The sequence below is a fragment of the Branchiostoma lanceolatum genome, chromosome 1 (assembly GCF_035083965.1).
Source record: "Branchiostoma lanceolatum isolate klBraLanc5 chromosome 1, klBraLanc5.hap2, whole genome shotgun sequence".
Classification (NCBI taxonomy): domain Eukaryota; kingdom Metazoa; phylum Chordata; class Leptocardii; order Amphioxiformes; family Branchiostomatidae; genus Branchiostoma; species Branchiostoma lanceolatum.
Window position 1 is genome coordinate 37,350,247 of NC_089722.1, and position 26,287 is coordinate 37,376,533.

General features: G+C 39.9%; 1 pseudogene; it reads left to right on the top strand.

Annotated features, from left to right (window-relative positions):
• Positions 1–1,833: 1,833 nt before the first annotated feature.
• Positions 1,834–10,444, top strand: LOC136425151 (uncharacterized; annotated as a pseudogene).
• Positions 10,445–26,287: the final 15,843 nt, after the last annotated feature.

The following is a 26,287-nucleotide window of genomic DNA, read 5'->3' on the forward strand; positions in this document are numbered from 1 at the left end:
ATGCATGTGGGAAAACTAATGTGGTTGAGCAAGAAAACATAAGAAATATCATTGTTTTAAAAAATCAGTGATTTTTGCATAAAATGCCTTTCAGAAACCCGTTGCCATGGCAACTGGAAAAATAATAAACTTATACTATTATAGTAATATTGTTGACAACTAAATTCTAGGAAAAGTCACCAAGTTTGGTAGTCCTAGCATATGTCGTTCGGCAGTTATACGATGTCAAAGTTGGCGCGGGTACTTTTAGCCCCCCCCCCCCCCCCCCAGTCTGGAAAGGGTTAAAGCGATGACTCCTCAAAGACTTTATTGATTCAGACATCCAGTTAAAACACGGGCTCTCTTTTTGGTGTATGAAAATCATTCATTTGACAAAGGGAGATGGCAGTCACCATAACATTATTTTATGACTACGTCGGAATATCTTTCAGGGCAAGCTTAGGTTGTAGCGTCTGGTTATAAAACCTGACAACATATTGTCTAACCTCGAGATCCTTCATGTCATATCCATGGCTACATCGTTAAAATAATCCACATGCAGTCAGATTATTAGTAGCACTCTTTGAAGGCCTTCTTGGTGGCGCCGTTTTTATTTGGGGGGGGGGGGATTTTCAACTTATCAGGTGAAGGGACTTAAGCTGGAGACATTGTGTTGCCGCCCAGAAAGCCAGTTATTAGTCAATTGTAGTCTTCCAACACGAGGCAATTTGATTCCTAAGGAAATTATATGTTTGCAGAAAGGTAGGTGGAAATTCCCTTGAAGTAAACAAACGCTGGACCGTCAATAACTTTGGCGGAAACCCATAGGACAAAGATTTTCAAGAATTATCATATTTATCTACATGATCATCAGCACCAGCTGCAATGCACCTTGCCAAACAATCCACTAGGTCCTTCTTGCCTACAATTTCATTCGATAATTCCCTTTCCTTCCTTTTTCTTATTACTACATCTCCATACTATATGAAACCTATTAATAAAAGGGCGAGTATGACAACTGTCGTGCAAGAAAGTTCTTCTTCATATAAAGTATAAATGTCAAATACTTTGCTTCGATTAACATCTGCGTACGATTTAGTCGAACCGTTAGTTGCTTGATACAAGATCACTATAGATCAACTTCTGTTTGAGCTAGCAACTTTTCTAACCGCTTCTTTTTGCTATTAAAAAAACTATTTTTATGTGACTTTTTTGGTTTGGAATAATCTGGACACTTCATAAATTAATCAACTGCGATAAGAATGTTATCAAGGTTCTAACCTTCGACAGTTTGTGCAGCTTGCAGCTCATTTGTGGCAACATCAATCATATAAACGCCTCGGATCTTCTAGGTCATGAAGTAACTTGATCCATGCTATATTGTGTTTTATGAATAAATTCTCTTATAACCTAGGGACATAATCAAAAAGAGACATTGGTCAGTACACTCGCTTTCCCATCGCTAAACGAATTAAGACATTGTTATACTTATTAGTATCTATTGGTGGGTTAAGAGTGGTCCATGCAGCTTCCAAACACGTATTCTGTTTCATGCTCTAGCATTCGGGAGCATTATCCAGTCACCGGAGAATTGCTCTGAAAGTAAAATTACGAGTAATAGGCATATAACGTTGCAGTCGAAAGCCATACGAGCAACGGAACAAACAACTAAGGGCCACAAGAGTGGAAAATTGGCATGCATAATGTATAGGGAGCCATCGGGCAATATTACCCACTGCAGCGTTCGGTAATTTGAATCAGATTTTAAGACACATAATTTCACAGATAGATTTGACTATATATGAAAATACAATAGCTTATACAGTTTTAAGATAGGCAAATATATAAAATATTGTTTTGTTATTAGAAAAAAATAATGATACATGTACTCAAAATTAGCCCGACTTGAATTATGTAAAACCTTAGTCATTTTTTTGTAGTTAATAGTTTTATTCTATACTTATGTCTTGTTCTTTGTTTACTGTTGTTTCCATACTTTGTACCTGCTACAATAGTCACGCAATGAAGTTATTTTGTCAAAGTGCAGACTCCTTTTGCTTTGTAGAAATTCCTGTTGAAGAATAATTTAGATATAACAATGACAGATAACAAGCACTGTAACTTCCTAAGTATTCAATAGTCACCAAAATATAAACCAAATTCAACGTTAGCTATATTGCTAAAAATGGCCAAAATGAAGCTCCTGATAAAAGTAGAACTTGTGTTGTACACTTGTACAGAAACTGTTTTGATATGCAAATCATACCTATTAAAATGAAACAGTGGGTTACATATGTCATCAGGAATTTTCAAATATGAAGAAACAGAATTAGTAACATAACCGAGTTGTGTATTGCCATTGTGACCTTACCTTGACAATCGGCTGTACAATAGTGTTGACGTCATGACACGATTCCCTCGTAGATATTCCCGTAGATTTGAAGATAAAATACACATGTTACATGTACAATTAGTCTTTCCGGACAAGTCCTTTTATCGTAATATCACACTGCAGGACAATGTGACATCGGTTGTCCGTTGGCAGCGTGGCAGTTGTTTTACAAAAGCCTTTTAGTTGATGAGTGGTAGGTATCTTTATGTCAAGAAGACGAATTTTTGCTCCATTATTAGTTTTGAATCATTTGTGTTCCTTAGCCTATGTGTGATGTGCTTCCGATGACCCTCAATTGCCCTTCTTTTGGGAACCCTAATCCGGGCAGACTGTTAACGTATCTCGCACGGAATGCAATCCGACAGCTGTATCAATAATCAATAGGGAACAGCAAGAACGTATACGTAACTTTGCCTGGAGACACTACTTTCTTTGCGAGGACATCTACTTTCTTTGGGAATGGTTACCAGTCATTTTCTAGGTTGATAAGTATTTTCCTTCGATAGTCCGTTCGATAATTAATGATCTTAGCGTTTGATAATGTATATTATCTACATAAGTCAAGGTATTACATTTATTCCGTACCGATACCAAAATACGTAGACATAGATTATTCAAGTGTTTTTTGCGGAGGTTGTAATGTGACCGCTTTAGCCTAGACTCAACCGGATGAATTCTTTGTCGAATTATTCAATGTAATTCTCTTCTTAGATATGTTTCATGATAGGTGAATGTATCGCAATTACATTTTGTAGATCTTTTGAAGTGTCAATAATCAGAATCCATAGAAACCAATTGAAAATGAGTATTCCTATATATCCGTATCGTATTTGATTTTTGAATAGAGTTTCGAGTCAACCGAATAATGTTAAGTGACACGAGTCAAAGTTCAAAAGTTCAGCCTGTCTTGCAAGAGAATATCGGTGATTGTGCAAGATTCCGATCCCTACACTTACGAGATTCCACATTTCCGATCAGAAATTGTTAGCGTGAAATCCTATATTGATTCCATGATAGTTAGCCATCTGAAGATACCGTGTTTGCAGATAACTATCCCTGGTGTCTAAAAATTAGATCGACAAGGGCACGGGTTTTCATTCATACAGGTAATGATGTCTCACCACCATTCACATAGGGGCTAAATTGTACCAGTGGAATTGAAATAACATCGCGTTAGTCGACTTAACTTAACCCTCAAACACCCAAACCTTTTTTGTGACTAAGATGGTCGAACATTCACAAAGTGTGCAGCTTATCCAATCCCAAACAATTCACTAACCTGACAACCTCTCTCCTCCCGTTTTCTGGTTTGAAAGTCATGTTCGTATAATTTGATCCATCCAGTTACTACATGGTCTCCTCAAACGATTCCAAATCCAAGGAAGGTGCAAGCTCGCATTGCAGTCTAACTACAACTGCACAGCCAGTGGAGGCTGGATTTGTAGGTCCTGCAATATCCATCAGATAAAGCCATGAAAACATTATTTTAAAGAACTCGACTAAGTCACAAGTGTCTTACATAAGGTGCCAGCATGTACATATATTGTTATCAGCCAATTGTTGTAATAATCACAGATATCTATTTAGATCTATTATTTGAAGACATAGGACAAAATTTGTTTACAATATTGTTTTAATAATTATATGAATGATATTGCTGTTTATGTAAGTTATAATGCTGTGGTATGTATTCAATAAATCAACATGACAGCTTCGAAGGGGAAACATTACACCCTTTGTAGATGATATTTTGACCATGTGTTCGGAAAAGCTTTAACTTGAATACAAATTAAAAATACTAAGTATCCACAGAAGGGTGCTTCAATCTAAATGAGAATAAAAAAAGAGATGATAAAGACCTGAAAGAATTCCATCTCATTTCCAATTCATATTCTTTACACAGATGGACGAGTGCTGTAATTAATGTAAATGGATAGAGCTCAACTGAGCTCAGCTCAACGGTAGAGTTCAAACATGTCAGGGTTGATGGGACATTCGTGGGTGTAATGTCCCGTCTAAAGAGGAACAGGTTATGGATGTTGTCAGATGTATTGCCTCAAAATACGTAAATCGCTTCTTCTACATCGATTATACTATGCCCTTGTTGTGGTGCTCACATGACCGGGTGGGTAAATATTTAATAAAGTGGAGATATGCTCCACCATATAAACGAGGTAAATTGTTGAAGGATTTCGCATTTAGTTTCGAGAACATTCTACAAGGAGCTGGTTTAGTTCTCTGCATATCAATACTGTCCCTGCGATATCTGTCAAAACGTAGTGAATGGCAGGTTCAAGAATACTGTCAGCACCACGACGATTCATATCACTGGAGTTGACATCGATAGGTTGAGGTCAGCTAATCTCAGTGACCTCTCTCCGTAGATTCTATCCATGCACGCCATATTTCTTACCATGCGTGGCAGTTAGGCGGCCAATGAATCATTCAATGACATACTTATAACTTTCACGGAGAACGCTTGCTTTCTATGCTAACAACACGCGAACGTTATATTACTGCATTGCTAACAGTGATTTTCTATAAACAAACATCACTTCGGAAATCTTACTGTCGCGGCTGAAGTTTAAACCGGTAGAAAGTATTTTAAAAACATTGAAATTTTAAAAACAACAACTGCAAAACCCAATGATTGGGAGGTGTCGTTGCCAGACCAGCGTCGGAAGCATTACGGGCAATAGAGGTAGTAATGAAACGAGATTTCAACCTCGATACAAAAGCATGATGCCTCCCAACATCATGATGGATTTTGGGAACTTGGCTGAGTCAAAAAATCCCCTCATTACGGAAATGTACAAAATCAATTTTCAGAATACCGTGGATATAGGCCAACTGCTGAAATAATTGCCTTTCTCTCGCTGTAATTGTCGCCATCAACGACTCGAGTTCGTATCTTGCCGTAAGTGATTTTTTTTATAAATTTGTTTCACGATGGTTTCCGGTAAACTTCAGGCACATTGTTTAGTTCTTCAGACATAAACAGATTCTCTCTTTTTTACATACAACACCCTGCCTGGCCCACGTGTGTTGTCTCCCACTGTTGAGACCTTCCGGGCCAGGCTTGAGGTCTGTCGCTTGAGACCCCCAGTACTTGCCCCTGACGAGGTAATTTGAGGGAACACCTAAGTTGAACGTAAAGTTAAAAAAAAGAACTATCATTTCTCTTATATGTTTTTGCAATATTAGAAGCGCTTCCAACAACACATAATATTTACGTAATCACTAGCTTTGTCGGTTCCGTAATACTATGTTAATCTTTTATTGTGCCTGGTCGCAAATAGATTCTGATTGTGTGCGAACTTGTAAGCAATTACACTTTAAAAGTGCGAACAAAAATACAACAAAGAGGTAGGAAAACCGCAAGCCTGTAAAGAGACACATAGATAAACCATACCATACTATCGTCATAGGTTCATTGCTTCAGATGGCTTTGTTTCTTCTCTACCCGGATTTGACATTGACAAAGCTGTCTAGGCTAGCTAAGGACCGATGTCCTTCGCGGAAGTCGCTATCGACCCGCTTCGGTTGAATAAGTGACCGATTGCCGGTTACGCATCCACACATTACTCATTGCTGTCCTCTTTGTGGCCTAGTGGAATTGACTGCGGCTGACCTTATATAACCTTCCTGCCAGACGCATTATTAGAACATCCATACCAGTCACCACCCTTTTTAAACCTTCATAGACTATAAATCTATAAATATAGATATATATGTCAATTTTGCTGCAAGAATGTCCAAGGCGTTCAAGTATTTGGTAATATTTATCTATTCTTCTGCCTCTTTGGTACTGACAAATTTTTGTAAACCTCTGCGTTTTTCTCGTGAGCCCATTCCTTTCAGAAGACACGGAGGTCAAAATTCTTACTTACTTGCACTCCTCTGCCATTTTTACCTTTTACAGTGCACAGAATAAACCCCGTGAGCCGACCCATCTTTGCGTGTGCTTAGTAGTCTGCTTGTGTGTTTGTTTGCCTATCTTTACTGTTTTCATAGATCAAAGAACCATCAAATTGATACCACCGCAGCAGCAATTGAACTTGTCAATTTGGCCCAACAGTCCAAATTAACAAATATAAATACTAATTACCCGGCCTGTTCTGTTTCTCTTTGAAATATACCGCACTTGAATTCCTTAAGTTGTCGGTATCGCTTTGAGTAGAGCTTGCCTACCCTAAATCGGTATGTTACTTTACATTATGTTTGAGCCATGGCCCACTCAAAAATCAAAGATCTACATGAAAACAGCCGCGAGTTTTTCCACTTGGAATAAACATGAACCACATTGTACTTCTTCTTTTGCGCACCATGGTCGGCAAACCCGTCTGGTTTGAAACTAGAAGTACGACAAACCGAGGGGACAGATAAATCTATTATCCCAAAAGTAGAGTAAAACTCAGTTTATTCTATATTCCCATGTGGGCTAAAGCTACTCCCCTTTTTATTGGTGTCATTAGATTGCTAAAATCTCTTCTAAAAGATGCAATCTCAACTGTGTCTATTTGATGATGATAGAATTGCAGTTGTTTCTATGAGAAAGCCATTTAATGGTTTTAATTCATATTACAATGTTATATTAATATTAAGAGGTGGGTAGAATAACATTTGGGTACATTTTATAACGTATCAAAAGTTGCAACCTAAAGATCACATTTTTACCAGGTAATAGCGTGCAAAATGTACTTCATAATTTTAAGCCTTTTTGAAAAATGTAATATCTTTTTAATGGATTCAAAATAGTCTGGTCTTGAATACTTAAACCGACGATATACTTAACGAGAGATATGGAGGTATTACATTCGTGTGATACCTGCCGTCTCATTGCATCGGCAGGGTAACTATTGTCATGTGGAAATCACTCAAACTACCATTTGATGGTAGCTGCTCCATACTCCTGCACTACAGTCTATCAATTGCACCAAATGGAAATCTAGCCACAGGATGCAAAAGGGGCATTAAGCCGACAAACGAATACAACTTTACATCATAGGTTACAATACAATACTATACAACACATTGCAATGTAATACTATGCGATGCAAATGTATTGGTAACAGCTGAAATGTGATAGAGAATTAGTAAGAGTGAATGCGTTTAAAAGTCTGAGTAACATCGAATGCGCTGTGTTAAACCACATACCATAGGTGTATCGCAACAGAATAGCGGGCAAAGAATCCATTTTTCTGCTCTGAACGACCTTGCAACTAAATCAGTCACGAGAAGGCCATTGATAAGAGTCATGTATGCGGATTACCAAAATCGTGGATACAACGCCTTTTGAACTGTCACGTTGCCCAGAAAGCGCTAAGCTACACCGGCGTGCCAAATCTTGCCTGGCAATTAACGTACATGTACTTAGCATCCACAATGCCTTCCTACAGGGGTATGGATTGTAGAATTCAGCGAACAAGGGACAAATCTGCTAGTAGGGTCAGTCCACAGTAATGTTAACATTCTAATTAACTGCGCCTGCAAATGAAACGCTCCGGGGGCCAAACTCCCCTGGCAAATATTATCCCTATAGCCGACGTGCTTAGCCTGGTAGATACTACATGTAACTATCGACCGTTCTGTGTCAACTTTGTTTCTGGATATGATTAAAAACAGGTCGCAAATCAGGATTCTAAAAAAAAAACGTCCAATGAACTCTTTAAAAGTTTGTAGAATTGATTTTGTGGTAAAAACACAAGACTTATTTGTATTATAGATACAGCTATCGGGTGGTTGCCGGACTGTAAAGTCATTTCACAACCAAATTTGTTTCAGGACGTATTGAAATAAAAATATTGAAATAAATCGCCATAAATAGTACATTTATTACCCCAAAGCAGCGCTCTAGCTACACATACAGCGTCAAGGAATATTTGGATTATGTATGTGAAAACATTTTAGAGCCGATAGAATAAAAGATAAAAGCACAAACCCTTTTGTCTGGCCTCGTGGACATGAATCAAACTCGAAATTGACATCAGACAAGTTTGCGCAACTTATAAACTTTATGTTATTTCGTGTAGATGACTTTGTTTACGTACTACACGTAGAAATGCAATAGCGCAGATCTCCAAAGGAACGCAGAAATGTTGTTCGTTATTCGACATTTGCAATGGGTCTCCTGTGCTGTTGACACTTCTTTTGTAGGATGAGCTTTTATGCGTTTGGGTAAAACGTAACATTTTATCACACAATTAGTATATGTAGTGATAAAAGGATTCATACAATGCAGCTATTCCCTAAATATGAGATACAATCCGATGCTGGTAGATGGAAACCTTCAAGTATTGAAAGGATCGTAACATACATAATATAAATAGATATCTGCATGAACAGAGGATGACAGATTTCATGTCACCTCTTCGGAAAGCATGCAGTACATCAATAACCAGTCTATTTGCACGTATCGGTGAATAGGTCCAATGTTGATATATAGGTATTCATTTGAACTTGAAATTAATACCACCGTTTTTGTCATACCTTCTGTCTATCTACCTTATTTCTACCACGAACTTTAAACCACAGTGAAAACGCCATTTTATCCTTATCGCTAACATTTTTCACCCTACAATTCTACGTTTACAGCAGTGGCCTTAAGTAGGCAACACTGTATGAACTAAACGATTATGGTCATACAGACACATCTAAACACTGTACTTAGAGCTGGGTTTAAGGCTAATGCATAAATTCATTATCTCTGCGTTCCGCTGACGTGTGTGTCCTCCAAAGACAGGTTACACAATCGTCATCCTGTTTGGCCATTGCCTTACCATTTTGCTATAAACCACTCTTTTATACGTGGTTCAGAGCAGGATGTGGGTCATATGTGCACTTTTAGAGCAGCAATTGACAACTATAGATGCCCCGCGTCCTCGAACATCTGTGGCACGACTTTACTTTTGCCATGTTTGAGGGGACAAGACGATTCACCAACCCTCATGATCAGTACATGGGCACTTCAGGCCATCAGGTGAAATCTAACACAGTCACATGTCTTCAACAATGAATGTATTTTTGAACAAAACAAAACCTTTAGAAATATGACAGGTTGGTCGTTGAATCCAAATGTTCTTTATTATAACTTGGATAAATATTTGTATACTTCACATTGTTATGGAGGTCAGTACCACCAGCAGCAGAGAGGGATTTACACACCACATCCCGGTACCTTCCCACATCCTGGTACCTCTCCACATCAAGGTACCTTTCAGCAGCCTGATACCTTTCCACATCCTGGTACATTCCAGCAGCATGGGAGGATGGTGCCGTTTACACGCAGCTCACCACGGTCAGCAGCTCAGTTGTGGGCCTTGGCATGAACACCGGTCTGGGAGTTGTGAAACCCACCACAACAGATGTAGCAGCCACTAAAGCGTCAGTTACAGCAACATAAGGTGGTGACCGGCCAGATGGCAAGGTTGGGGAGGAGCAGTTCGACTAACTTTTTATAGTTTATAGAGGTTGACGGAGTTATTAGCGGGAAATTGTGTTTCTGCAATAACATAGTTATGTTGAGCTGTACACAGGTGGTGAAGACTGATGAGGGTACACAGGTGAAGACTAATGAGAGTGTGGTATCCAGGTGTGAAAGTGCAGACAAAGGATAAGAGCACGAGCATGCTGGGATGATCTTTCGAGGTCACTGCAACAGTCCGCTTCACTTGTATTTTCTTTTGAGGCGGGTTGTTCTCTTTAGGTTCACGATGGCTATAGAGGATTATTGCCTATATATGTCTCGTTGGCCGATAAGTCGGAAAATCGTTGGCTTGTGGTGCAGGAGTATGTAAAAAAAATGATCTCGCTGATGATTCAGATGATGAAAAACGTGTGTCAAAAGCCGAGTATAGGGCCAACAAAAAGAAGAAAGACAAAGGCATGAAGAACCGCAAGTATTGTCCGTTCCTGAAGACACAGAATAGCAACAAACAGTTTGGCAAACAGCTGAAGCCGTTTATTCGAGTTAATACTGATAAACCTGGAAATTGCTTTGCATGTGGTGAGGAGGGGCACTGGCGTATAGATTGTCCCAAAATTGCTAACCTGGATCCGACGAAAACGTACTGACTTGATTAAAGTTTCTGTTGCAGAACCAATGTATTTTTGACAAGATAAATCCTTGTTTGAAAGCGGAAATTTCAAAAATATTCCTGGTGCAGGATCAGTAGAAGAATTTATGAAAACATTGAAAACATTCAATTATATTATGAAGAGGGCCAACAAATATTTTCAGTTAGAGGCCGGTTGAAAAGATGTCTGCATAATTGGATTAGAGTCGGAGCACGGGCTTATATATTAGATATCATTAAAGGAAGGCTACAAAATACAAAGAGTTTCCTGTTAATTTATATTCAGATGATAATGTCAGTGTTAAGAGCAATGCAGAGTGTGTTACTGTAGCTGTTCTAGAACTGTTGGAGTCAGCGTGTGTTGAAGAAGTCTTTGAAATTCCTTTTCTGTGTAATCCTTTATCAGTTTCTGTACAAGTGAATGGAAAGAAGAGACTGATATTGCATCTTAGATTTCTAGAGCTTTTTGTTTACAAACGTACATTCAAGTGTGAAGATTTGAAAGTAGTTTCCCAAGTACTACAAATAAATTAATCTATTTTTTTTCAAATTTGAAATCCTTGTTTTGCCATTCCCTTACCATTTTACTAAACCTACTCTTTTATACGTGGTTCAGAGTAGGATGTGGGTCACATGTGAAGTTTTAAAGCAGCAAATGGCAGCTATATCTATATTTAGCAATGTATGATCTCAAGCTAGTCTATTGATTAATTGCAGAAACAGAGATGCTCCGCGTCTTTTAAAATAATTATGTGGCACAACTTTACTTTCACAGTGTTTGAGGGGACAAGACGATTCACCCACCCTCAAGATCAGTACATGGGCATTTCAGGCCAATTATACCAGCAGGTAATATCTAGCACATTCACGTTTCTTCAACCACCTTTGAAGGCATCCATAGCTTTTTATGAGGCTTGAAACTTGAATTTAAAAAAACAACCTCCAATTCTAGTCATACCTACACATAGTAATTTTCAATAACACTATACAATTACATAGCGAGATTAAAGGAGTGAATACACGATATGTCGTTGTGTGATGAGAAATGATAGAAAACCCAAGCCCTATTAGACTAATTCTGACTGTACATCACAATTAGCGGTTCGACCAATAAGAGAGTGACTTCCTGTCCATCAAACAGTTGCATTTTTATGTTATAATTTTGTAATTCTACGTTTTGACGGAAGTGGGCGGGGCTATGCTATCGGTCTGTTTACACTAGGCGCGTGAAACTAAAAGATCACCATGTAGCTTATCTTTGTGCCACTTTTGAGCACTTTTGATGAAAAATCTGCACGCAAATGTGGTAAACAGTGGCATTAAATGTCAATTTCATAAAGATTACAGCAACTAGAATATTTCCAGTTTTGAAGCCTCATAAAATGCTCTGGGTGCCTATAATAACCTAACACAATGCGGGTTGGTCGTAACATTCAAATATTCTTAAGTATAACTTGGTTAGATATTTACATCCTTCACCGAGTTCTGTGGGTCGGTACCACCAGCAGCAGCAAGGGTTTTTCACACCACATCCCGCTACCTCCCCCCATCCCAGGACCTCTCCGCATCATGGTACCTTTCTGCAGCCCTGTTCCTTTCCCATCCTGGTACCTCTCCACGTCCTGGTACCTTCCCCCATCCTGGTACCTCTCCACATCATGGTACCTTTCAGCAGCCTGATACATTTCCAGATCCTGGTACATTCCAGGAGCAGATCTAGAGTTAGGATGATGGTGCCGTTAACACGCAGTTCACCACAGTCAGCAGCCTAGCGGTGGGCCTTGGCTTGAACACCGGTTTGGGAGTTGTGAAGCCCACCAAAACAGATGCAGCAGCTACTAAAGTCTCGGTTAAAGCAACACTAGCTGGTGACCGGCCAGATGGCAAGGTTGAAGAGGAGCATTCCGACTAACCTTTCCGTCTAACTTTCGACTAAAATTTCTCATGCTTGTGTTCTTCTTGAATTCGGTTGAGTAGTCTAAACATGTGCTTAAAAATATAAAAATACATTAAAAGTACATTAAAACTGACGTATCTATTCATAAACGTACCATTAATGAAACATACCACGAAAAAGTTATAAGTGAGAAATTGTTGCTTCATCCTGCAACGTTGAAAGGAAAATGAAATAATCTATGTTCAATAATAACGCAGTTTGCGTTGCATGCAGTGTCATAATCGGTGGTATCGTCGGTAGAACATTAAACTTAAATTCATCCTGACCCAGGAGTATTGTTACTTTCACTTTTAGGATATGATACACTAGTAGTACTCATCACTCAGGCAGTTCATGGCCTGTGGCAATTTCTGTCTAACATGAATTTCGAACCGCTCAGTGACCGCAGGTAACCTTGCGAGACCGTGAGATTTTCAGAATTGTCCAATCGGATAAAATGTAACGTTATATTGCAAAAACAGGAATTGACTCAATATTTGGCAAACTAACTACTTTTGGTTGGACTTATGAATAATAACAGTACATCTATTGATAGACTAATGTCTAGCGTTTGACGTAGTCATTGGCCTGAAATGGAGTTTCTGCATTAACAAATTGAATGTTTGAGCTGTACACAGGTGGCTGTTGATTAATTAGTACACGTGGGGAGCAGGTACTGGGAGAGAGGACAAAAGTAGGACTGAGGGTGTGTTCTTAATTCGAGGCCTTGCTATCCAGGCACGAGCAACCTCAAGAGAAAATGGCTGAACCAGAGGCGTAGGAGGTACATATGCAGCGGAACAACGCGGCATCGCTTCAAATGGTGAACCAGCTGATTAATGACAAGCTGGGGGACCTTAAGAAAGCCACGGGGTCAGCGGCAGATTCTTGGTCAACTTTCAGAGATCAAGAAAATGAAAAAAAGGAGCAGCCCCCAAGTTTAAGCGTAAAGGCAATGAGGACCAGTACAACTTCAACATGGAGGTACAGAAGAGGGTGGCGTTAGAGGCACTAAAAATGAATCTAGAAGAACAATCTCCGGCCTAACAAGGTACAATGTTACAAGTGATGCCATGTACTTTATTCGCCAGTTGGTTTTAAAATACTTGAAGCTGTACAAGATCGTATGGCAACTCTGAGGCAGGAAACTATTGCTCATGAAAATTGAGAGGACCAAAGACATTACAGCTCTTGCCTTTGCCATAGAGTCTGGACTTAATGGAGTATGAGAAGTGCCAGGTGTGTGCTCAACAATGACTATGCCCCCAACAGTAGAGTCTATAATCGTTCCGATTCCTTTCCAATGTATCTTGGTCAGTATTTGCCACATATCAAGCCTTACCGGACAGACACAAGTATCACCATAGCAGATGGAACGATCACACGATGCGGGAAGAGCAAATTGTGGAACGAGATACACCTTCCACTGGCTGCGAGGGACCGCTGTGCACACTATAGACTCAACTCTGATTACCACAATTCAGACACGTTCTAAGTTGGTTCCGGTACGAAACAAAATAAGAAACGGCAGTCCAATAAGCGAAACGAGGATGGAACGTTACAGCCAGGTTTCAGAGTGACCTTGTTCTGGCGATTTCTGCTCTTGATATATTAGGACTGCCACGGTAGGTAGCGAGACGCGAGGCCAGCACAGTACATAGATATGACAACCGGTTTCCGACAAAGTTGTCATCGGCCTCATAGGTGATATACGTTGCGGTGATGACGAACAGAATATGTCACAATGCCCACAGAATCTATGGCAGAAAGCTTTAGCATCAGGACGTCTCTCATGGAGAGACGAGAAAGGCATGTTAAATGATTTTTGACCAAGAGCTTAAACCAACCTACATGCTACTTACATGCATTTGGATCTGATCTGACAATAAGTTTGTTCTAATGTACGAATTCTCTTACAGAGCAGACTTTCTTCATGATGAAGATTGAAAGTGGCTGCCAGTAAGACAAACAAAGCGTGTTGAAAATGCAACACAGCATACGCTAATTTAGACTTTGCGAAAACATGCATAGCTTCTCACACTCATAAGATATGCAACCAAACTCTACGTTGCCATAAAAAGGTTAAGATACACTGAGTGGAAAACATGCCACGAAAATGCAGGCAGAATTGCAGGCAGAACTGCAAGTCAAAGCAAGCCAGACACTCAAGTACGAAGCGGAAAACAAATGACTCTTACTCGGACGTACCAAAAACTCATTTAGTATGAGTAGTATATGATTATTGTAGAGTTTACTAGGGTGGCAGTCGTTGGAGGAGCGTAAAGAATGGCACGCTTAACAGCCCTCTACAAAATCCAGCATGACGTGATGCGGTGCCCTATTTTAAGAGCAAACTGGTTTCACTTCCACCACGTCAGCGCAGAACAGGTTTGCCTCATCAACACCCGAGCTCAGTACAGAGGGGGCTCTTTCCTACCTAAGACAATTAGGGACCGAAACGGTCTACCCAGTGGGTTGGTTGGTAGAGGCATAAACACTTGACACCTTTGTGTCACGTGCCTCTGCCAGTCCCTGGAAACTCTTTTTCATACTGCGGCTTTCACGTTGACCGACCGTGGCTTTGGACTTTGGACTACGACTTTTGGATGGCGGATATTTGATTATGGATATGGGTAAAGACGTGTAGGGGGGGGGGTCGACAAACAACCGTTTATATAAGCCATCTGCGCTCTTCCAATATGCCAGAGTAATCAGTGTAATGATTGTGGGCATCAACTGAAGAAGAAGAAAAAAATGCTCTGCACACGGCAAGGTAGAGCTATAAAACGGCCGCAACATACATAAGATGTCTCCCAAAATGGCAAACACGGTGGAAATTCAACTCAAGATAAGAAGCGAATAAGAGACATCATTCTGTAAAACACAAGTCATTGCGGCACCCCAAGACAAAGGGATGCCTCTACACATTGCCAAACTCCGCTAATCTACTCAGATTTAAACCAGGACTGTTTGAAAAAAGCCGGCGTAGTATGTCTGGTAGAGACTACTAAAGCCTGGCCATGAGTACAAAGGTTGGGAATTACTGCCCAATGAGATAAACCTCTCAGCGAGGGCGGAATGCTCACCACGTGGCCAGTCGAGTCAGACAAAAAATAGACGACATTTGCCCACGCCCTGCGTAAGTGACTAAGCAGGCGCAAACCAAAGCAATAAACCACAAAGCTTAAGTAGCATGATCACTCGGTCAAACCTAAAGTAATGACACATAGATAAGCCTACACTGTCCTACAATGTAAGTGGCAGCGATGGAAACGGGAGACGATGCCAGAGGAGTCATCTACTTGTACACCCAACGTAGTTCTTGTAAACTGCACACACGAGTGCATGTGTACAATTCTCTCCTACAGAAACACTCACAGAAGGTTGTTGTTCTCAGGAGGAGGACATCCTTTCCGTCTTTTGGCTAAGATCAAGTGCCGTATCTCTGATACATTCTACCTGGATTTTTACCGTTGCAAGAGGTGACCAGAGAGGGACAAGGGCCCCTCTCTGTCTTTCTCGAGCTTCTCGTTTTAGTAAATGTTGTCTTCTTGTTGCCCAGGTGCATTGTGGGAATCTTGTGTGCTGGATATTAGCGCTGTGCTGATTGGCTGGCACTCAATTTCATTAATTATTCATATTAAGTTTGCTTCGTGTCAGGTGTCCGCCGCTGTAAGCGGGTCAGGGGTCATTTGGTTTCTTTTGACCAAGACGTTTTAAAATTTACATTTCAGAGGGTGAGATTTCGGCTTTAATTTCAAAGGGTGAGATGGCACGACGGACGTTTGTTGTGTCGCTTCTACCCATGACAAACATTGGTGGTTTTTGCTCTCAGCAGCTGGTTTGGCTCTGCTTGAGCGATTGAGCCTGTGATACTTTCGATTACAGCTTCCTGTTATTCTGTTGCTTTGGGAGTTCGTGCCCAATTTTTAACGCTGGTGTTGTGTTTTTTGAGCTAGAGGTAGCGTCCGTGCGGGTGCTGTCCAGTTATGCCCAGCTATGGACACATGTACAGCCTGACCGCCTGACTGTGTTGAGCTTTTGGCCTTTGCTTGGAGATTCAAATCCTTCTCCTAGTGGCCGTGAATGAGTTTAAGTCATATAACTGCCATATCTTGAGCTGGCTTGCTTTTGTTAGGTTTTGAGTTTGTTTATTGTATGGAAATCACGAGCCTTAGTAAGAATCGCGACATGTTTCCAGACAGTCCTGATTTGCATTGTCGCACTGATTTGCATTTGAACGGGTGGCGTCTCAGTCACGTTGCTATTATTGAGTGGAAATTTCCTCAACGTTCTCTGATCACCGATTTTGGAGACATTTTGTCTAATAGATATTGTGTCCTTTTGGCTGTGCCCGTGTCGTGTGTGCTGTGCTGTTTTGTAAGATGTATGTTCTGTGTGTTTCTTTGCATCATACTTTACATGCAAACATAGTTGGGCTCGAAGCCAAAATCATTTTGCTCTTATTTCTAATTCTTTGATAATTCTTTCTTGCAAATGCTCGAAGACTTTTGGCCTCTTTAGCGGATATAAGGCTCTTGGCATGTGCTGTGTCTCCTTGTCCCGCCTTGTATTATTTTTGATAAATCATGAGTTAGATATTTAACGTGTTCTGGCGACACCGTGTGTTTTCCTGTTGTAGGATATTTGTTTAGTTTTCGATTCAGATTTTATCTAAGTGCCGGTATTTACGGTGCTTTTTTTTTCTGCTTGCATTCTGTGCTGGTGCAGTCTGGCTCATCTGCGCCACAGCACTTTGCATTTTTTCCTGTCCACATCTGTACGTCGTCTAGCTTATTGCCTAATTTTAATATGGCCTGGTAGTCTTCAGGTCGTTGGACGACACTTCTTAAGTCGCCGACGATAGCTCTCACACCAGCCTGTCCCCTCTGGAACCCATCCACCATAGCCTGTAACGTTCTCACCAGCTGGAAGAGTTCCTACACAAACAACACATAAGGTGTCATCCATAAATAGGCTACCACTCCACTTGTCTTTGACCACACAGGCTATCACCCCCAACAGCCATACAGTCTATCGCGCAATAACTCTCCCAACACACAGGTTATCACCACATATGCTCTCCCCACTCATGTTATCACTCCACGGGTTAACTCACACTGGTCAACCCCACACATGCTCACGGCCACACAGGCTCTCGGCCCTTATTATCACACCTGCACTGTTACACTGTCCCTCTGATTGGTTGCCATCTAAAAGTTAGATAATTAGACACCTATCGGAGGCGCGCGGGGCCAGGCTTGGCGCTGCGGATAGCTCCAGGTTCCGTGACACGGAAATTCCAATTGTCTAGTTAAGTTTGATAGTTTCTGGTGGCGTGACCATTATTCAATTTTTGAGAAACCCTTTCCTTTCTGACAAGTTCTAGATATTTTTGAAGCTTGGCCCACCTACTCACTGGCAACCACGGCGCCCTGGCATCGTCTAAATATGCTTTGCCGCGAACGGTACAAACCCTCCTGATGATCTTTGCAAATTTCGAAGCTGTGCGTGTATCTTAAGTATTCTTTACTAACGATTTTGGACCAGCAAGGTTGACCAATTGCCGTCACACGCAGCGAAGTTCCGTAAATTTACTGAAAAACGGATGCAGGCTGGATCCCAGATACAAGAGGACTCAACGCTCAGATAGTTATGCTATGAATTGTCTGTATAGCACACTTAGTTGGTACAGATAAGTCTTGGAAAAACACTTTATGACCGAATCCCCTATTGTTTCTGCAAAAGTAAAAGTCATTGTTTAGTACTGAGTCCAGTGTATTTCAGCATACGACAATAATACGTATTAACCTTGTCAGAAACAGTGACTACTGGATACCTCCTCTTGTGATGGGATCCTCGTACTTTATTATCTTCGCCGAGTACTTGTACTCGGAGAAGATTATGTTTTCGGTTGAAAAATCTGTTAGGTGGGTCTGAATGTATGTCAGGAGCGTAACTCAAGAAAGCTTTAATGAATCTTTATGATTTTTGGTAGGTGTGTAGTGGTCGTGCAAAGGAAGGTCAAGTTGGAAAATGGTTCACCTTGCGTTTTTCAACAGTACTGCAGTGGACTTTGCATTTTTGTGTGTTTGTATGTAGGCCAAAAAAGTGACGGAAACGTTGATGGATATTCATGATTTTTTGCAGGTGTGTAGATGTTGTGGAAATGGGGGTCAAGTTCAAAAATGGTTCCCCTGGTATTTTCCGTCGGTACTGCAGCGGGCTTTGTGTAAATGTGTATTTGTATGTCGCCAGCATAACTCGGGAAGCTGTTGATGGATCCTTATGATATTTAGTGGATGGGTAGGATTTACAGAAAGGAAGGTCAAGTTCGATAATGGGCCTTCTAGCGGGTACCTAAGGTACTGCAGCGGAGCTTCAAAATTTAGGGGCATATTTTTTGAAAGTGCTATGGTCAGGATTTTTGTGTGGTAGATAGTTCTTGCCACAGAAAGTAAGTTCTGTAAATTTTGGCCCCCTAGCGGCTTGTTAAGAACTGCAGTGGGTGTTTTTGTTTTGACCTTCGGACATGAATAACTTGAGAAGGGGTCGACAGACCGTCGTGATGTTTGGTATGTAGAGAGCTCGGATGGTGCTTTACATTATCAATGACTAATTATGCAAATCAGGAGCTTATTTGCATAATCAGTAAGGAAAGTTTTTTAAGAGTTTGTCCCATGTCCCATTTCAATGGCACATGGGACAGTGTCGGGTCATGTTAACAGATAGCCTTGCATAAACGTACATGTAGGTTAAATAAATAAACTATTCTCCAAGCAGAGGTGTGGGTCCTGTTGGTTTTTAACGCGTTCAGTTTAAGCATTTTTGTTCAACATGGTTGGCGACATAACGGAATAGGGACAAAATAGAAGGCCTGACTAAAAACACCTAAAAACGCGCCAGATTTATTCTATTCATATGTATTGACTGTACTATTTCATCATCACGTTCAACTTTCAACACTGCAATATAGAACCTTAGTGGCCCATATGAAATCAACATCCTCATATTTTTTCATGACCAGTTATAACATATATCAGCACACTCTACACATATACTAGTCCTGTACCACCAAATGATTTTTAACCCTATCTAGACTGGACTCATTCGCCCAATCACAACTTCCAAATGGTATGGTGCATGATCAAATTTGCAGGGGGGATAAGCACGTAAATATTAATCACTTTCCATAATAAGCCTTGATTATTTGGCGAAGATAATGTGTTCGTGGAAATCTAGTTATAAATGCATTCGCGTTTGTCTTTGGAGTCGAGCAGAGACCATATCTCCTGTACACATAGAACACACGGTTACAACATCTGTACTGTTCTCACAAATGGTGAGCAAGATATACAATGTAGTTTGCTTTTAAACACTAAATTGAAGACCATTAACATACATTCTAAATGTTACACTTAATATGTACCCTTCTTGTATAGCAAATGTTGGTACTAAATCCTTCGTGCAATCGAACTTCCATATGACTGTTTTGGAGTGGCATTTGTTTTGCATATAACCACTGTACTCAGACCTGAGACAGACAAGGTATCCACTGACTTGTCTTCTACATACCATAGGTATTTTAACCCCTCTCTACTCTTTATATCAACAGTTCTTTGGGTATGGCTGTCTTGTAGAGGTGGTCAAGCTTTGGGCTGTTCTTCTTCTGCCATTCTAAATCTACCTTAATTCGTTCGCAAAATATGTTATTCTTGCCAAAGTAGACAACGACGTCAAACCAATTTAAGTTGCAGCAAGAGATCTGACCCTGGTCATGGTTATTACGTTTTTTCGTCTTCTTGAGTGCTTCTGTACTGTCTACCCTTGTTAAGAAGTATCTTGAACAGCCTCTTGTACTGTCAGTCATTTCTTGGAATGTGGACATTTCACTTCCACGCCTCCAATGACTTTTCCATGGCTCACCACCAGTCTGTCAACGGAGGCGCCAAGCCAGAGTCTTTCAAGAGAGAGTAAAAGAATTACAATATGATACTCGTTACTGCAATAGTAAAAAAAATGTAATAAAGTTAATATACAATCTGTGCAAGTTAGCCGTCTCATCAATGTCAGTCAGAAGCCAACGGGGCTAGCACAGATAGATCTTTCATTAGGGGTCATCTGTGTACTGTACTGGTGCGGAAAAGTGACCATGCCGTGGTGATACGACAAGAAGAATAAAGGGACGCACAAGCGATCATCATCTTGAAATCCTGCAAGATTTTTCCATAATTTGAGTTATTTAAGTTTTAAGATGCTGTGGAAGTGCACTCTTGAAGAATCCGCAAGTTGATGTTCCGTTTGGCCGCAAGGCGAGCATTCAGGCTAATGTGAGCTTCAAGGAGCCCAAAGGGAACATCAGATAACCACGCGCATTTTATATGTAATAAGTCTACTTCGATATTGAGCACGCGCTGATATGATTATCAAAAGGCGAGAGCTTGAATGTTAAGGCAGGTAAAAGAGCATTTATTACTTTGACGTTCTTCGGGTATATCTCCGCCGTTCTGTGGAAGGTTTTTTCAGAGAAGTGCGATTGATGAAATTTGTTCGCTTTCAGTGTTATCAAGAGTGGAGGCCGATTAGAAAACGAACAAAATTGCAACATGAGATTGCAAAGACAAATTCTAGAGACATTAAAGAATAACAATCAAAAAAGTTGATGCCCCACTATGCTACGCTATAAAAAAATTATAGTCATAATGTAAATACTAGCAAACCAGTTTAGCTGAAATGAACTCAGTGAACAGATGAGCTAATCTTCCACTTGTGAAAATGATGACGGGCATTGGATGCTCTTATATTCATCCTACTATGAAACATAAGGTACATATAACTTTCTGCAATACCATTAGTAGAGCTATCACCCCATATCTGCGTGGTTTTGGGCAGAAGAACCACCAGCTGTTGGGACTTAAGGAATAATTGCCCTAGATAAGAGACCAAGCGATCCAACAGGTGTGACCTCAAAGACCATACACACAATAGAGAAGTAAATATTCCTCATTACTTATGCAAATTCAATACAAATTTGCATAATTAGCACTTCAGTTTGTACATCTCTGTCCAACCCACATGCGTACAAAATAACATAAGAATATGTCGCTCATTTCTTCAGTTATTCTCCTTGGAAGATTTTTACAAACACGCCATTTCAGTTTCAGTGACACATACCAGGGGGCCCAAAATTGACCTTGACCTTTCTCCTCTCAGTACCTACCTTCATGCCAAATATAATTACAATCCATCCAGACGTTCTTCAGTTATGCTGATATTAAGCGTCCGGTGACACAAACATACACACAGAATAACACAAATATACGCACACGCAAACACACTGAATTTGCATACGTTGCACTTCAGTGTGTACATCTCTGTCCAACCTACCTGCGTACCAAATAACATGAAAATCTGTTGTTCCTTTCTTCAGTTATTTTCCTTTAGAAGATTTTTACAAGTACGCCATTGCAGTTCCAGTGACACATACCAGGGGGCTCAAAATCAACCTTGACCTTCCTCCTCCCTACACCTACCCACAAACCAAATAGCATTGCAATCCGTCTACACGTTCTGCATCCGGCGACACACATGCATACTATTTTCCATCTTACTTATGCAAATCCAGTCACCATTTGCATAATTTGCACGTAACCCTATCTAGACCAGGCCTTTTTGAGACTTATTGGACGGGGGGGGGGGCTCTTTCGGACCCCCCCCCCTTCAAAACTTCCGAACGGTATGCTCTATCATCACCAAATTTGCAGGGAGTGATATTCACGTTAAGTTTCAAAAATCCTGTAATTTTGGTGACGTTATGACGTCATCGATGTGATTTTATTGGCTAAATAGGGAATTCCCATAATATCTTAAAGTATTAGACATAATAGTGCGTATTATTGATTTAAAGGTATGCCAAGACATTTCAAGTCAGTGGTGACTAAGTTGACGTCAAATTGACGTCAAAGAATGACGTCATGTGTTGTAAGCGACCCCCTGGGATCCGCCATCTTGGATCGGCCATTTTGATTTTTTTTAAATACATTTTTTTCCATGTATGACCCCAAATAACAATCGAAATAGACTAAAAACATAAATCTAAATGTTTCTGGTTAAGAAAATTCCAGGTTGTGACGAATTTAAAGGCAAAAAAGCCTGTTTATACCAATAATGATGATCTTTGTGCGCCATCTTGGATTTTGAGCGATGACGTCATCAAATTAGCATAATTAATGAATACTAAATCATGACAGTTACATTGAATCACATATGATGTTATACATGTAGGAAACTAGTGTGATTGAGCAATAAAACATTGGGAACAATTATGTTTAAATCGAAATTAGTGAAATTTGCATAAAATGCACTTCAGAAACCCGTTGCCATGCCAACACGAAAAATGATAAACTAATACTTTAATCATAATATTGTTGCCAACTAAATACTAGGAAAAGTCACCAAGTTTGGTTGTCTTACCATACGTCGTTTGGCAGTTATACGATGTCAAAAGTGGCGCCCCCCCGTCTAGATAGGGTTAATCTCTGTCCAACCTACCTGTGTACCAAAGAACATGACAATCTGTCGTTCCTTTCTTCAGTTATTCTCCTTAGATAATTTTTACAAATACGCCGTTGCAGTTCCAGTGACACTACCAGGGGGCCAAAAATCGACCTTGACCTTCCTCCTCGTAACACCTAACCACATACCAAATATCATTGCAATCCATCTAAAAGTTCTACAGTTATGCTGACTTTAAGCATCCGGTGACACAAACATACACACAAACACCAAACGCACGCAAAACAGTATCTCCATGAAAAAGCCTTTTTTCATGGAGATAAAAATGCATGTGCAGTGCGCATCATCTAAATCTATGACGTGCGACAGTTGCAGGCATCCTTATCTCCCAACCAACTCTATAAAAAACTCATTTTGGTAAGTTAGTGTCATTTCCGTTTGATGTATTCGTCTTTTGCCTGAAAGAAGTCTCCCATGGGACTCTCGAACATGTCTCTTCTGTTCTCGCGGTAATCCAAAGATTGATGTCCATTTACGTTTGTAAGTGATGGACCTGTAAATCAAGTGTACGAAATATCCTCCCGTTTAAGGAACCCTTGCTTCCGGAGCCTTTCTGTCGGTGGAGGCTCTCATATGTCTTGTCTAAGGGTGATAGCATCTTGGGAGTTATTCATCTCTAGTTTGTTGTGTGTCTTGCATTTTGTGTGTGGTTGATAGGACTCCCTTCTTATCGTTGTGACCCGAATGATTTGAAGCTTCTTTCTTGCACCACAGCATTTACAGTTTCGATTTGATAACGATGATAATTGTGGTTATGTTTTCTTAGAATACCATTACTACGGCATGATACAAATAAGCGTTACTGCCGACATCATTGTTGATTTTATACTATGTGCTGTTACTTTTAACACATAATGCATATTTCTAAAGTTTGTAAAAACGTTGCTAAGCCTTAATGCTTAAAATAGCGAACAAATATCTAATTGATTACAACATATGTTGAAATGAATTTAACGTATCAAAGGACACCCATTCCATAAATGTCTATAGTTATATGAAATAAGAAATTAAAGTATGATAGGATTGACTTTTGAAATGGCCAACAATATAGTTCTATTTTCCTGTAACTACTAGACCATAACCATCGGATTATATTTAACCTTCAAACCGCCGTAGCTTTTTGACGACTTATCTTACCTTATGGCGTCAAAACTGACCCCACAATGTTTTCTACAAATACAGCCTTTTTGGTGACTCTTTCTGTGATTTGTATATATGCAAAGTTAATCTATAAGGGGCAGTTTGACATGATAAGTTGTGAACAATTTTTGCTTATTATCATAATTTATGCAAAAAGAGGGAACATCGCCTTTTGCAACTAACGCTATTCAGACCAGCGGGCTGTTTTGAGGCCTGCTCCAACACTTGATGTCATATAGCATTTGAATGGCTTACGCTAGTATAACCAAACTTGGTCACCTTTGCTAAAATTTTTTGCTAACATAACTAATAAATGTTTTCATGTTGCTATGGCAACCGGTTTCTGAGAGCAATATTTGTTATTTTTTTCAAACCGCACTTATTTTCTTTTATCAATACCATTTAATGTAATTCGCTATAACTTTTATGAACCATTATTCATAACTTATGCAAATTTTATAACGTCACCGGGCAAAATCTAATATGGCGGCTGCTATAATTAGATTACCTATAACCGGCAATTTCCACCTCAAATTTGATTATTACAATGTTTATTGAAACATAAACAATCCTTATATAAACTTTGTATTGTCCTTTTAGGTTATATGATGAAAAAATGCATTTTGAAAAATTCAAGATGGTTGAATCAAGTAACGGATTTCACTGGCAGTAGCTATATATGAATGTAATTTTCTGACGTCATCTCGACGTCGTTTCTGTTGACATCGACAAATGGCGTCCTTGGATACATTGTAGTTTATCATACAGAATTTCTATTAAAGTTTTATCGTGTACCTTTGAGTTTTATGGAAATACCCTATTCGGTGGTTTCGCCAATAAAATTACATAATGACGTCATAATACGTCGCAACGTCATAAATCTTGAGGTTCATTGAAATGTTGTTTTTTAACGTTTTTTTTACAAAATTATATTTTGTTACTATGATCGTAATAACCCTTGGCATACATGTAAGCATTAAACAATAGGTAATATGAGTACAGATTTTGCTGCAGTCAGTTTCGATCCCAATCACCACGCATAAATTTCCTATAGTATAATAACTTAATCAACAATGAGCCAATCTCGGTAGAAACGTATGAGATGTTATAAGACATATATACAAACTGATTGGAGGAATTTTGTTTTCAATTGAAAATATCAAAATGCCTCATGTTGATATATGATATACCCATGGGGTGAGTTTTGTAGCTGTTTGACGAGTTTGCAACTTAGAAGCCATTTTGAAGCAAAGTTGAACTCAGGGAGAAAATGGATTTGCCACGGCTTATGTGGCGTCAACAATTGCAGATAAAATATGTGTATTGGATCATAATTTGCATAATGTTTATGACGTCCCCGTGTCTATTGAGGGATCGTTGTAAGGCTCTGATGTAACAGATTACGCTTTACATTACCCCCCGTTGTAACTGTCACTGTGACGGTAGTGTCAGTTGGTTCGTGTGTGTGTACCTGTGGTGATTGGCTTATTTTATAATTAAGGATAATTGATGTGTTATTGCCAGAATACAAGGTCAGTACTTAAAAATAAATACATCGTACTGTCAACGCGCTAATACCATTACTAGCTCTAGTGACTCATGGCAAGGATTGCCTCTTATATCACTCCTATCGAATCACAGCAGCATGCAGCCAATCAAACTTGCACCATTACTTCACACTTGGCATTTGGCCGGAGTATTTTCGTCACTTTATCTGATAGGGTTTTATAGGAATTGGGAAGCTAGACACACACTGCTTGGAAATAAGTTGTTATCTACATTTCTTCTCAAGCACATTGTGCATGAGGGGCGGAAGACAATTCTAACATTGTACAGTGAACAAGGGTTCCTATCAGTAAGGGCCACCTTAATTCGTACCATCTGTTTGCTTAATCTACTCATACATTCAAAGCATGGAGAGAATTCATGTGCATTTTAGACCTTTTCTTTAGTGTAGGACGATGTGTAATGTAAAAGTGTTATTTAAACTCAATATGTATAGAGAATGTGATAAGCTGGGATCGCTTTGGGCTCCTTTAACGATCGCTTCAACCTGACAAATATCCTATCCCGGGGGCTAGTCACTCCTGGTCCCTGAATGTTAGAGATATGGCCTTCTTTTCAACATCTATCTTGGCAAAAAGCGATGGGATCTAGATAGTTCCAAGGGGCCAATTGTCATCAATTCAC